This window comes from Symphalangus syndactylus, chromosome 1 (assembly GCF_028878055.3).
Source record: "Symphalangus syndactylus isolate Jambi chromosome 1, NHGRI_mSymSyn1-v2.1_pri, whole genome shotgun sequence".
In the NCBI taxonomy this organism is placed as follows: Eukaryota; Metazoa; Chordata; class Mammalia; order Primates; family Hylobatidae; genus Symphalangus; species Symphalangus syndactylus.
The window spans coordinates 152,417,717-152,433,047 of record NC_072423.2 but is presented as its reverse complement, the minus strand read 5'-3'; the positions used below and the strand labels follow the sequence as shown (position 1 = coordinate 152,433,047).

General features: G+C 43.6%; 1 long non-coding RNA gene across 1 annotated transcript in view; it reads right to left on the bottom strand.

The window, feature by feature from the left end:
- Positions 1–15,331, bottom strand: part of LOC134731947 (uncharacterized) — a 46,030-nt gene continuing 30,699 nt past the window's right edge. The window contains exons 2-3 of the long non-coding RNA XR_010114677.1: positions 12,158–12,362; positions 1–61 (exon numbers count right to left, since the gene is read on the bottom strand). This is a non-coding gene — a long non-coding RNA (uncharacterized lncRNA). The remainder of the gene's footprint in view (positions 62–12,157; positions 12,363–15,331) is intronic.

The following is a 15,331-nucleotide window of genomic DNA, read 5'->3' as shown; positions in this document are numbered from 1 at the left end:
GGATCTGGTGGAAGTGGTAGAAGGTGCACACATAAGGCAGGAAGTAGCCAACAGGGTGCTTCTAACAAAAGAGAAACACAAAAATTAAAGCTGTTTAAGTGATTTCACCATATTCTTTTTTTTTTTTCTTTTTTTTTTTTTATTATACTTTAGGGTTTTAGGGTACATGTGCACAATGTGCAGGTTTGTTACATATGTATCCATGTGCCATGTTGATTTCCTGCACCCATTAACTCGTCATTTAGCATTAGGTGTATCTCCTAATGCTGTCCCTCCCCCCTCCCCCCACCCCACAACAGTCCCCGGAGCGTGATGTTCCCCTTCCTGTGTCCATGAGTTCTCATTGTTCAATTCCCACCTATGAGTGAGAACATGCGGTGTTTGGTTTTTTGTCCTTGCGATAGTTTACTGAGAATGATGTTTTCCAGTTTCATCCATGTCCCTACAAAGGACACGAACTCATCATTTTTTATGGCTGCATAGTATTCCATGGTGTATATGTGCCACATTTTCTTAATCCAGTCTATCGTTGGACATTTGGGTTGGTTCCAACTCTTTGCTATTGTGAATATTCTTTATTATTATTGGCACAAGAATTACTCCCCCTCGTGAACGCTAAAGGCAAAACGACTGGGTAGGAAGACAGCAGTATTAGCAATAAAACCACATCCTGCCTCTGCCTTAAGCTGGTACCACAGGGCTATTTCCACTCCTGTGCAGCTGGGGGACCTCTATGTCAGGGTATATCCAGAGGAAGCCAGCCTAACTTTATACACCTGCTACCCTTCCCCTCTACCCACTCAAAGCTTTACGTAAAACTCAGGGTGACCTAATTATTAAGGAGCAGAGCCAATTCTTTGGCCTAGGCCATCAGGAATGAAAAAGCAAGTGGAAGTACATCAGATTTCTGGTTTAGTTTTAAAACCAAGTGGTGAAGGTAACAAATTCCCCCACTCAATGACCCCCCATCGGGAGACAGCAACACAGGGTCTTCAAAAAAAGCACCTTCATTTGCTAGTGTCTAGATTCAACTCTGGGAGTCAAAATTCATTTTCTTTTCCTATTTAAGATGATGCGACTAGGGGTCATAACTGCTTGGTCTTCTAGCTACTGAAGTTTTAGGAAGAAGAGATTTTAAATTGTGAAGTCAGTGAGAACTACTGACTATAAGATTCCCGTTCCAAATCTTTTTCTTTACTAGTTGTGACCAGATTCAATACTGAGCTCACTGTCTCTTCTATTCTTTTTTTTTTTTTTTGAGACAGTGTCTCGCTGTCGCCCAGGCTGGAGTGCAGTGGTGCGATCTCGGCTCACTGCAGGCTCCGCCCCACCGGGGTTCACGCCATTCTCCTGCCTCAGCCTCCAGAGTAGCTGGGACCACAGGCGCCCGCCACCTCGCCCGGCTAATTTTTTGTATTTTTAGTAGAGACGGGGTTTCACTGTGTTAGCCAGGATGGTCTGGATCTCCTGACCTCGTGATCCGCCCGCCTCGGCCTCCCAAAGTGCTGGGATTACAGACGTGAGCCACCGCGCCCGGCCTGTCTCTTCTATTCTATAGCTTATAAATCTTAGATACCATTGGAGCTGGAGCTGTAGAATTAGAGGAGGGTGGTTACAGAAGAATTGGATATTACAGTTGCTCAACTGACTGCCCGTGACAACACCTTTCCATGAAGACCCTATTTGACAGGGTATTTCTTTTTTGTTTGTTTGTTTGTTTTTGAGACGGAGTCTCGCTCTGTCACCAAGCAGGCTGGAGTGCAGTGGCGCAATGTCAGCTCATTGACACCTCCGACTCCCTGGTTCAAGCGATTTGCCTTGGCAGGATATTTCTGTAACCAGCTGCAGCTAGTATTCGAGTACGAACATGACAGTATCAAGTTGTAACAGGACAGCTTTCTCCATATTCTTTGTGTTCCCTAACAACCCTACGAGGCAGAAAGTGCTGTTTCCACTTTTAAAAGGGGGAACACCAAGGCAGGTCATATAGTTTGTCCAACCTCCTTCACCCCTGGCTATCGTCACAACGTGATCTATTTAAATTGACGGAATCAAATCTAGATCTAAAGCATCAAATCTAGATCTAAAGCATGTTCTCTGAGACAACACACAAATAGTCTAGCCCTTTGGAGCTCACTATCCTACTGTCTGTTCTAAAATAGAATCAGGGCCGGGCACAGTGGCTCATTTCTCTAATCCCAGAACTTCGGGAGGCCAAGGCAGGCAGATCACTTTTGAGGTCAAGAGTTCAAGACCAGCCTGGCCAACATGGTGAAACCCCGTCATTACGAAAAATACAAAAATTAGCCGGGTGTGGTGGCACGTGCCTGTAATCCCAGCTGCTCTGGAGGCTGAGGCAAGAGAATCACTTGAACTCAGGACGTGGAGGTTGTGGTGAGCAAAGACTGCACCACTGCACTCCAGCCTGAGCCAAAGAGTGAGACCCTGTCTCAAAAAATAAATTAATTAATTTAATTAAATAGAATCAGAGAGCACATGAATTTTCTGGAGTCCTCATAGTCTATATCTGTTGCTGATAGTTAGATATTTCATATTGTTCAGTTTAAAGAACCCACAGTGATAATAAGGTAATAATTTATAGGATGAAAACTTGAGGAATATTGCAGAATTAGATATTAGTAAAAATAAGTCAAGTGTGGTGATGAATAAATTACTCCAGCCCATGTTACCAGATGCATCCAGACAGTCAGCAGGACCATCATAAACTTGCCCCATGGAAATGCATGTCTGAGCATCCTTACAGGATGTAATGGTGCCAAGCAGACAACAGCTCCAGTGCATGTGTTTGCATCAGCCTCGTAGGACTCCCTGGGACATCTAAGAATCTGTCCTTCAGGGTCTGGGATACAAATATGGCCACATCCTCCATGGTCTTTTGAGCACCTGTTACTACCTGTGGAATATTCCCACCACCCCCCTGAAAAGCATACTGAGTTATTAGGTTTCTTAAAGGTCTTCTGCAAACTTCCTGCAAATACATTATCAGAGTTATGGAACCCAAATGTTTTCCCCAAATGAGATTGCTCTTCAATTTAATTCCTTTTACTCAACTAGATACTGAATGACTGGAGATTCTTTCTTCATGGATAAGGATGGTTTTAGAAGCCTAGGAGTTCAGACGTTGGATGGCTTAAGAAAAACTGAGGGGAACTCTGACTCATTCAGGGCCGCATTGTGAGTTCTCTTTGCCCCTCAAGTTATACCTGGTAAAACACTTAATTGTGGTAAACACTCACAGATTCAGTATTCTGACATGCGATGGCTTTCATCCACATGAATTTGTCTAGGGACAGTTAGTATGATCATAGTAAACACTAAGGAAATTCATACCAAGCACTCAAAGCTGAGTCAGCGTGCCTGGACAGAAGCCTGAGAAGAGAAGATGGTGGCAGACCTGGTCTGTGGCAGGACTGGGAGGATCACTCTTTATCTGAGCCATCCTGACAGGTGCATGTGCCATCATGGAGGTGCTCCCAAGAAACACGTTCCTCCCCATTCCCACAGGCAACAGAGCATGGATGCAAAGCAGATGTGGCGGAGGAGGAGCGGGAGGAGCAGGAGTGGTGGTTGGGGCTGCTCCTTCAACCCCGGGATCCAAAGCAAACAGCTGCTTCAGCAAGTCAGTCCAGTAGGTTCCAGCAATGGGCATGTGCCCCTACTGTCCCCCTCCTTCAGAAAATCACGTCATGGCTGTGTACATACCTTTTTCTATCTCACAGGAAGAAAATGTGCAAATGACTCAAAGCCTAGATCCTTAGGTTAAGTGTGGTACGTTAGCCTATCATCAACTCACAGTGAATTTGGGCAAGGAGTTTTTTCCTTTCCAGCCTACTAAATTTAGCCATTGGGAAATTTCTAGAACATAGACAACTTAGAGAGAAGGCCTGAAGAATTGTGGGTTGGGACCACTTGCCAGTGCAAACATAAAGATGCCCAGGATTTTATCCTAGAAAAACACACTGAAAAGAGTCAGGTAAAGTGGATCTCAAAGAATAACCCCATAGAGGAAGGCTAGCTGGCCACCCCCTGGTTCTCTGCCAAGATGATCATTTTCTTTATACATGGCTCTTTCAACACCGAGGAGGCTGCTGCGTCCTCTTGTTCCACAGCACATGAGCGGCTTTGTCCATAGTCACCAGGTAGGACTCGTAGGCTCCTCTAATCCCGTTGGTCCAGGATTTGTTTAAAGAGTGTGTTCTATTTCTATTTCTTAGAAGACTCAGACTACCTGGGCGTGGTGGCTCACGCCTGTAATCTCAACATTTTGGGAGGCCGAGGTGGGCAGAACACAAGGTCAAGAGATCGAGACCATCCTGGCCAACATGGTGAAACCCCATCTCTACTAAAAATACAAAAATTAGCTGGGCATGGTGGTGGGTGCCTATAGTCCCAGCTACTCAGGAGGTTGAGGCAGGAGAATCACTTGAACCCAGGAGGTGGAGACTGCAGTGAGCCAAGATCACGCCACTGCACTCCAGCATGGGCGATAGAGTGAGACTCCATCTCAAAAAAAAGAAAAAAGAAGAAGACTCAAATTTTGCAACCCTAAGAAAGAGTCAAGTTCTTATTAACTGATACTGAACAATCACCTACGATGGGGGAAAGCATAGGTACCATTTAATTGTGTCTTTTGTGTGCATATGGTGGAAATGCCATGTAAAGGTTTGCTACTGCGCATTCCTTCCCAATTGTATGTTTAATGATGTTACATTGGTAGGTTGAAATCTGGCATCGTGGGAGTATTTGCACCCTGATAATTGGCAAACACTACAAATGGGGATTTCATTTTTGTTTTTTGTTTTTTCATTTTGATTTCTAGACCAGGAACTGGCAAACAACGCCCCTTGAGCCAAACTCAGCCTAATGCCTGTTTTGTAAAGTTTTAGCAGAGTAAAGCTATGGCCATTCACTCACATGTTATCAATGGCTAATTCTGTGAAACAATGGCAGAGAATCCACCAAACCTAAAATATTCACTATCTGGCCTTTTGGAGAAAAAGTTGGCCAGTCCCTAGTCTAGACTTAAAGGAAGTGGTGAAGTATTAATGAGGCAGACTAAATATATGTGTATTGTGTCTATAACCATTAAATTTTAAATACCATAAAAAATTTAGGAAATATCTCCATAGTATTTGAAATCTATTATCCAGTTCAGCAAAGAAGTCATTTATGTCACTGATGGACTAATTCCCACAAGTCTTCATTGCTTCACTTTCATCTCACTTGTTTATGGAAGTAAAATCATCAAAAAACTTCATGTCAAGAACATTCACACACTGACTTCATGCACTGCCTAATCAGATAGTAATCAAGCACTTATTCATCGCTTCTGTTAAATCTTGAATTGTAATCATAGATTGGCTTCTGATCTAAGAATCCAAATAAAAAAGCAGTCTGTGAAAATCAGTTAGCTATATTAAATTTGTAATAACAAATACAATGGCCAGGTGTAGTGGCTCACACTTGTAAACCCAGTACTTTGGGAGGTTGAGGCAGGAGAATTGCTTGAGCCTAGGATGTGGAGATCAGACTGGGCAATACAGTGAGGCCTCATCTCTACAAAAAATTAAAAAATTAGCCACGCATGGTGGCGTGTACCTGTGGTCCCAGCTACTCGGGAGGCTAAGGTGGGAGGATTGCTTGAGCCCAGGAGGTCAAGGCTGCAGTGAGCTATGATTGTGCCACTGCACTCTAGCCTGGGCAACAGACTCAGACCCTGTCTCAAAAGAAAAACAAAACAGGCCGGGCATGGTGGCTCATGCCTGTAATCCCATCACTTTGGGAGGCCAAGGCGGGCAGATCACCTGAGGCCAGGAGTTCGAGACGAGCCTGGCCAACATGCTGAAACCCCATCTCTACAAAAATACAAAAATTGGCTGGGCATAGTGGTGTGTGTCTGTAATCCCAGCTACTCAGGAGGCTGAGGCAGGAGAATTGCTTGAATTTGGATGGTGGAGGTTGCAGTGAGTTGAGATTGCGCCATTGCACTCCAGCCTGGGCGTCTCAAAAAAAAAAAAAAATGAAAGAAAGAAAACAAAACAAAACAAAAAGCAAAGAAAATAATATTGTGTATTTTCTTATTTGTACATTGTGTTACATATCCTTTATATCAGTAAGCTTAATTATAAACAGTTGTGGGTATATATGTGCACACATTTTTTTCCCAGAGAGCTGACTGTTAAACATTTTCCAGCACATCACTAGGTATTATAGTAAGAACTCAAATATTAACTACCAGGGATGTTGACAAACAGGCAAAGCATGAAAGCGGGGCTGGAGTAGCAGAATGAGGATGCTGATACCCCCGGGTCTTGATGTGCTATAAAATTCTTCCGACATACTGGGTGTTAGAGTGGGAGAATTTCTTTAGTATTTCCTCACACTTGCATATGGAGGAACTTCCATAAAATTACACTTCTGTATACTCCCACATCCATGAAGTTACTCCTACCCAGGAAAGGAGAAGTGACTTAGAAATTATTGGAAATTATTAAGATGGGGCTGGCCATATTTGACCCCTCTGTTGGGCTCTGCCACCTGCAGAGAATGTGCGCCTTCCTCTGGAGTTATAAATTTAGCCTTGGCACCGCACAGATTCAAGGTTGAAAGCTCAGGGTCACAGAATGTTCCCTGAGCAATGCTACACTGGTTCTTAAAGGCATGCACTCTAGTTCTGAAACAGAATTTTGGAAGCTTCCCATTTTTCACTAGAAATTTCATCTGTATTTTCTAGCCTCAATTTTCAATATGAAGACAAGATTAACATGCTCAAGGAAAAACAACACTGACACTGGCACACTCGATGTCAAGATGAGCTGAAAACTACATGCTGATGGCTTGGCAGAAACCCTGCCATCTATAAACAGGCCTGGATAGCAGAGAGCACAACTTTTCTACATTTTCTAATTTCACATACTACAGTGAGGGAAATAGGACAAAAGGAGTAATGGCCAGAGATGTGCTAAGGTGTTTCCAACATACAGAGGTCCATTAGGAAGGAGGAGGACCTTAGCAGAAACATAACCAAGGAATCCAAGAGAATGTGACCTCAGTTTTAGACAATATTTATTGTAAAAGTCTCAAATCAAAATTATATATACATTTATGCTTCAGGACAGGTGAGTCACAGAAGATCATCTGGATAAATACATATGCTTCTTAGACTATGGTTATGTGGCCTGAAGAAGGTAAGGCTCTTCCTACCAAGAAATATACTTGGATAGAGCAGAAGAGAGTTCAACTTCCCAAGGACAAACACATTTAAGACTTCATCCACCCAAAAGTACATACATGCTTCTCTCAGGATCATATGCAATCAACCTTGGCCTTGAATTTAAAGGTACAAGAATCTCACAGATGCCTGTTTGTTGATCCAAGACACCAAGCTTTCAATCTGCTGCTGTAAGAATTTTAACATTATCAGCTGTACTAGAAGTAGAAGAAAAGTAGTGACACATTACTTTGAAGCTTTACTTCACACTTTCTCCTTTAACTAAAGGTGTTTTCCCATCTCCTATGTCAAAATCTACTTATCCCTAAAGTCTGGACTGTGTATGCAGAAGAAAGCTAGTTGATCACCTTAGTTCCCCCTCCTTCCTCTGAACCCCAACACCCTAAAACTCATCTTTGGAACTTTATTGCCTTACTTGGTTTCAGAGTCAGCTCCTCTCCCACCTCAACCGAAGTCCTCTCCATGCTTCATACACAGTAGCTGAATGTAATTAAGTGTCCCAGTGGTAAAGAAACACAGGAGAAGGTGAGATTATATGGATTGGGTCTCTGGAGCACCTAGTTCTATAGTTTATAGATGACGTCATTTTAAAGACATTTAATAGCAACTGACCCTCAAACAGAACAAGGAACATTATAACAGCAGCTTCCTTATGGACAGAATAGTCGCTTCTATACTAGACTTTCACATGAATCATCTACATCACTTTTATCTGTTACTGCTAAGAATAGAGCAGGAGCTAGGCTTTGCCTCGGGTATTGAAACTTACTTGTAACTTGACAGTTGGTGCCACTGTAGAGCTGGTGACCTTGAATACAGTCACAGGAGTAACAGCCTGGGGTATTATGACATAGTAGGTTGCTAGGACCACATGACAGAGAGCACTCGTCTACATCTGATTATAGAGAGCCCTAAGTTAGAGAGGACCCAGGAACAATCTTTTCAGTATTTTTGTTCTCTGGAGCCACTTCCCAGATGCTCATTGAATATGTACTATGTGGAAGTCACTGAGCTAGGGACCGGAAGAGAGTCTCTTTCTCTGTAGAGTTCCCACTCACATGAATATAATTTAACAGACACATCAGTATAGGGACCCCAGATGTTTGACTGGTACAGAATAATGATTTATGTTACTTTAGCAACATTTATTGGGGCGTGTCACATGTCAAGCTGGCCAGAGTGTAACTCAGAATGACAAATGTTACTGCCTGGACTTCACTACTGGTGCCATGGGACAACGTGTCCAAGATGATGGAAACAACTTAAGCTTCCCAGGTATAACTGGTAAAATTTAGATCGAGTGTTGTCATTTCTCAAAGCTCGATGGCAGGGACCCTTTAGAATATGAGTCACAGGACCAGGAATGATTTATTTTGGTGTTTGTTGTTTGGCAGAAAGAAATGTGGTTCCTTGGGGCACTGCCAGAAAAACATCATTTCTCCAAAACCATGGGGTTCTAGAATAGAACGATGCCTTCCATCCCAGAAGAATAATCAATGTATGGCTACAAGTCAAGTTCAGTGGCCAGTCAAGTCCTGCAGTGGGCCAGGAATGCTGCAGGATGCCTGCGGAAAGATGCCGCAGGAGCCTGGGCGTATGTATAATACAAAACCCAGACCTCTCCAGGGTCAGGACCAGAAACCAACTTCAGACTCCTAATAGAGAATGAATAAATAAGTTGTTTTATCCAAAATAGGCTTCAATAATTATTCATAATATGACGAAAACTTATTGATGAATTCTCAATATAAAAATCATCACTGAGCATAACTCTCATGTTAATAAACAAGGACCTTTTCTCTTGTATCCTTCTGATATGGTTTGGCTGCATTCCCACCCAAATCTCATCTTGAATTGTAGCTCCCATAATTCCCATGTGTCATGAGAGGGACCCTGTGGGAGGTAACTGAATCATGAAGGACTGAACAGTCTTTCCCACGCTGTTCTGGAGATAGTGAATAAATCATGAGATCGGATGGTTTTAAAAAGGGGATTTCCCCTGCACACGCTCTCTTGCCTGCCACCATGTAAAATGTGACTTTGCTCCTTTGCCTTCTGCCATGATTGTAAGGCCTCCCCAGCCATGTGGAACTGTGAGTCCATTAAACCTCTTTTACTTTATAAATTACCCAGTCTTGGGTATGTCTTCATTAGCAGCATGAGAACAGACTAATACACCTTCCCACCTAAATGGGTAAGACTGTAGGTAGAGCCCATGTGGAGAGAGGGAACTACTGATTAAGGGTAACTGATATGAAGGCTCAGGGTGGCAAGACTTATCTACCCAACAGGCCGAAGCATCAAGACAAGAAATCCTTTAACCACCTAATCACATTTTAACCTAATCACATATTTAACCACATTTAAAATACCTTCCTGTATTTTTATGGATAAGTGCTACAATAGCAGCCATAACCTTTACAAATTATTAATGAATGGTGAAGATATATGAGATTTACTTCAATCATTCCGGCACAAGAATCCCATTTTACAAAGAGGAGAAATGAGACTCGAAGATTTGGAGAAGCTCAGCCAGCAGAAACACGAAAGGATAAACATACAATAGGTTCTAATTTCAGAATCTGTTCTGATGCCCAGTAGTGGACCTTAGACATGGCCATGAAGTAACAAACATCTATTTTTTCCATGACAGAAACCTTCAATTCCATAAGAGAAATATGCTAAATTTAATGTTTTCTCATTAGGCTACATTTGACCAACAGTCCCCACAAAAGAGGATGATAACAGGCATTGGTGAGGATGTGGAGACACTGGAACCCTTAAGTATTGCTGGTGAGACTCAATGGTACAAGCACTACAGAAAACAGTTTGGCGGCTCCTCAAAAAGTTAAACACAGAATTACCATATGACTTAGCAGTTCCACTTCTGGTTTATATCTAGAGAATTGAAAGCAGAAATTCAAACATTAATGAACACCAACGTTGAAGTATCTTGGTAAAGGGATCATGTCTTAGTTGTACTTAGTTGTACTTGTACTAAATACTTAGTGGTACTTAGTGCAGTACCACTAAGTACTTAGTACTTAGTACTTACTAAGTTGTACTTAGTATAGTTACTCATTTGATTTTAAAAGTCTGGCTTATAAAAAACTAGTACTTCGTACTTACTAAGTTGTACTTAGTGTAGATACTCATTTGATTTTAAAAGTCTGGCTTATAAAAACCATTAAAAATAAAATACTTAGGCAATATTAGTTTTTAATGGACAGCTAACAATTTTGCTCTCTACTCACATTCAGTCTGTACCTCACATGACTTGAAGAAAACTATTAAATTGAGAGCAGTCAATCTCAGTAACTAACATGGGAGCTCAGGTTCAGTCAACAGGCTACTTGGGTGCAAGTTTCAGTTGGATCACTCACTAGAAACATGACCTTGGGAGAATTCCTTCCTCTCTCTGAACTTCAGTTTTCTTGTTTATAAAATGCTGCTAGTAAATAAGTGACGCTAAGAAGATTCAGGAATTAAGTGAGCACAAAACCACTTGGCACAATACCCACCACATAAATGCTCATAAACTATTAACTCTTTTGCTCCCTCCTCCCACAGTTTCTTCCAGAAGGATCACAAGGTTGCAGTCAGCCCTCAAAGACTCACACCAAGTGAGTGACAACTTGAACAATGATGATTCTTGGTCCAGGGACCAAAAGTGCATGTGGATTCTACACATTATCTGCGGAAGAGTCTCAAACCTTACTTTCCAAATTTAGGTAAATGCCTGCTGTGAATACATAAGCAATTTATTTATGAATGTATTTATTTTCATATTAAATTCCTGGTAGCTTTCTCATAGTCTGTCAATACACCAAGTACAATGACTATGTGCCGTTCTAAAACAGGCATCATAAAGGTGTCTTCACACTAGAAGGTGTTAGAAATCACTGCTTAGTAGACGCAAGAAAGATAGTAACTTTGATTCCTGTATCAGAACTGATGTGGGCAGATCAGCTTCAACAGAGAGGCTGGATCAGATTAGGCAAAAATTCTGAAGCAAAATCGGAGGGTTAGACTCCTTCCTGAAAGAGATGCAACTCAGCTGCTAAGTGGCGCCCCCTCCAAACTAGTTCACAGTATCTTCACCAAGAAAGAGTCTGCATAAGTTAAAATGGCTTAAAATCGGCTTTCCAATCATAGGGGGCTAACCAAGAGCACCTGCCTGGCCAGGTGGTTTAAGAAGTGCTGGGCGCCGGGCTATATCTTCAGGCACCGCCTTCACCCTTCGCTAACTGTGCGTGTCTGGGTCACCCTGGAACCAGCACTCAGCTCACGCCTGCTTTGGGGTCTGCCTACACCTGAATGGTGTCAATAAGTGCCTCCAGAAAGTGGCTTCCTAAATGCACCTCAAGCCCCCAACACCCTTTCCTGTGGGCTGTTTCTGGAGTTGGGCACCTGTCTGCGAGGTCCGGCGTCTCCAAAAGGCTAAACCTGCTGCCTGTAAAACCCGGCGCGCGGGGCCCGACCCACCGAAATCTAGGCGAAAGCGAATCCCACTCCACCCCGACATTAGAAGGAAGAGCCCAGGTGGGAGGGTGCGCCCCGCTCTCAGGTTTGGAGAGGGCCTCTTCTCCCACCTGCTTGAGGATGCAAAAACGGAAAGACACTGAATTTGTCCGCTGAGCCCACCTCCCCTCCCAGCCACCGGGAGGTCTGTAAAGGGCCGAGAAGCAGGTGGTCTGAGCCCCAGCCATGGATGGCGGTCCCTGCAGAAAGCCCAGCCACGCCCTCCTAGATCCTGGACAACCCGACGCTGCAGCATGGGACAGTAAACACGCCGCGAGGGGGCCCCAGCCGCCGGCCCCTGCCGCGCCCCTCGGCGACACGCGACGCCTGCGCCCTGCAGAGCGCTCCTCTCCCTGGGCGCCCTTGGCAGCCCGACCTACTCACCTGACCTGGACACCGCGACGCTGCCAGCGTGGCCAATCCCGGAGAAAGGAGGAGGACGGGTGTCCAGCGCCCCAGACCCCGGAGGAGTCGGGCGTGGAAGACCTGGCGCTGGTTACCGGCGTCTCCGGGCTGCAGCGGCGCTCGCGGGGAGGAGCAGAGAGGCGCTCCAGGTGCGGGCTCAGTTTCCCTAGGAGCTCTGGGTAATCTGAAAGTAGTTACGAAAATAAATTCAAAATGTTTAAAAGATGAATTAAGATGTTCTAACTCATAAGTGGCAGTTGAACAATGAGAACACATGGACACAGGGAGGGGAACATCACCCACCAGGGCCTGTTAGGGGGTGAAGGGGAATGGGGAGAGAGAGCATTAGGACAAATACCTAATGCATGCAGGGCTTAAAAGCTAGATGACGGGTTGATAGGTGCAGCAAACCACCATGGCACATGTACACCTATGTAACAAGCCTGCGTGTTCTGCACATGTACCCCAGAACTTAAAAAAAAAAAGATGAATTAAGAGCTGTTGTTATAAAAGGCATAGGGTCACGGGTATGACAGAGGAACTGGCAGGGAAGCAACTCTCTCCCTCTAAATAAACACCTAGAAAACTGGTCAACTTCCCATGAAAAAATTGTTTTCAAGGAGATTAATCCCGCAAAGAAAGAAAATAATCACCGTGAGTTTCCACCTGGAGGCATTTACCAAACCTGGCAATAGAGGAGGAACACAGCGGTCTCATATAATTAAGGAGACAGAGATACACAGAGATCAGAATTCAGGCAGCCTGAAGCAGCTGGAACTTGAGAGGCAGAGCACTAAAGAGAAGAGAGCTGGCTGGGTATGGTGGCTCATGCCTGTAATCCCAGCACTTTGGGAGGCCGAGGCAGGCGGATCACCTCAGGGTTGGGAGTTTGAGACCAGCCTGGCCAACATGGAGAAACCCCGTCTCTACTAAAAATACAAAATTAGCCCAGTCTGGTGGCGCATGCCTGTAATCCCAGCTACTTGGGAGGCTGAGGCAGGAGAATCGCTTGAACCCAGGAGACAGACGTTGTAGTGAGCAGAGATCACATCATTGCACTCCAGCATGGGCAACAAGAACAAAACTCCATCTCAAAAAAAAAAAAAAAAAGAAAAAAGAAAGCTACATAAAAGAGTTTAGAAAATCTTTACAGGAGTTTGTTTGTATCTTTGGCTAAATCCCAAGCTGTGCACGTATAAGGTGAGATTTCACGAGACCAGGCAAAGGATGACTACTGAGGAGTTATAAACAACTCACAGATTTTGACACGTTTCACACATTTAAGTTCTGAGCCGTTATCGAACACCTGGGATATTTCATAGCGGCCCAAAAGGCTTCTGGCTCTAAAGTGTTCAGCTGTAGTCACAGCTACTTGAGAGGGTGAGACAGGAAGATGGCTTGAGCCCTGTAGTTCTAGGCTGTAGTGAGCTATGATCATGCCTGGGAATAGTCACTGCACTCCAGCCTGAGCAACATAGACTGTCTCTAAAAAAAAAAAAAAAAAAAAAAAATTTTTAGGACCCCCCCCTCTACCAAGAAGTTTTGTTTATGAATATCTACCTATATCTATCAATATTTACTGTATCCTAAATTAAAGCTAAGAATGTTAAAGAATATTTATTAATTCAATTAAAATAGCAATAATAAGCTGATTACATATTAACATATATAACACATTTTTATGAGTAATCACATTTTCCAAAATAAACTAATGAGAACAGTAGTATTGTTTTACATTTTGAAAGCCTCTTTAATGACATTAATAGAAGACAGCTGCGCTCTCCTGTGCGTTTGCATTCCATCTATTGTGTTGTTTTGGTTCCAGTATACAAAGAAAATCTGGCCTTACACAGATACGCAGTTGGCCGTGGAAAAAGTATTTCAATAGCCCTTTCAGATAATTGCTGATATTCTTCTTTGGTGCCGTTATGGGTTGATTTATGTCCCCTAAAAAGGATATGTTAAAATCCTAACTCCCAGTAGCTCAACACATGACCTTATTTGGAAATACGGTCTTTGCAAATTTAACCAAATTCATAGAATGTGGCCTAATCTGAGATGTCCAATGTCCTTATGAAAAGGGGAAATTTGGGCCGGGCACGTTGGCTCACGCCTGTAATCCTGGCACTTTGGGAGGCCGAGGTGGGCAGATTACCTGAGGTTGGGATTTTGAGACCAGCCTGGCTGACATGGAGAAACCCCATCTCTACTAAAAATACAAAACTTAGCTGGGCATGGTGGTGCATGCCTGTAATCCCAGGTACTTGGGAGGCTCAGGCAGCAGAATCACTTGAACCCAGGAGGCAGAGGTTGTGGTGAGCCAAGATCGACCCACTGCACTCCAGCCTGGCCAGTAAGAGTGAAACTCTGCCTCAAAAAATAAAAAAGAAAAGGGGAAATGTGGATACAGACACATACCTATCTGTGAAGGAAACCAATGTGAGGAGACATAGAGAGAAGGCCATGGAAAGATGGAGGGAGGTTGAGGGCAGAATTATCCAGAAGCCAAAGAAGGTGTGGGGCTACCGGGAGCTGCGGTGGCAAAAAGGAACATCCTTCCCTAGAGGATTCCCAGAGAGTCCAGTCTCACTGACACCTGGATTTCAAACGTCTAACCTCCAGAACTGTAAGCCAATACGTTTCTGTCCTGCCAAGCCGTCCAATTTGTGATAGTTCGTTATGCTGGCCCTAGGAAATTAATGTAGATAATAACACCAAAATCCAAGAAGTGGTAATTTTCTAATGATTAGTTGCAATGCACGATTATAGCTCACTACAGCCTAGAACTACAGGGCTCATGCTGTCCTCCGGCCTCAGCCTCTCAAGCAGCTGACACTACAGGCATACGCCAATGGGCCCAGCCCTTAATAATTCTTAAGCCTTTATTCTAGAGCCAGTAGCCTTCCAGGAACCTACAAAATATCCCAGGTGTTCAGTAATGGCACAGAACTCAAATGTCTCTGAAACCTGTTAAGATCCATGAGTTGTTTATCTTATAGCTCTTCAGTAGTCATTCTTTGCCTAGCCTCATGAAATCCCACCCCATACATGTACAGCTTGGAATTTAGCGCAGGACACATATGAACCTCTGAAACCATATCAATGAACATTTCACAAATGTCGTGTGTTCTCATTCATATGTGGGGGTTAAAA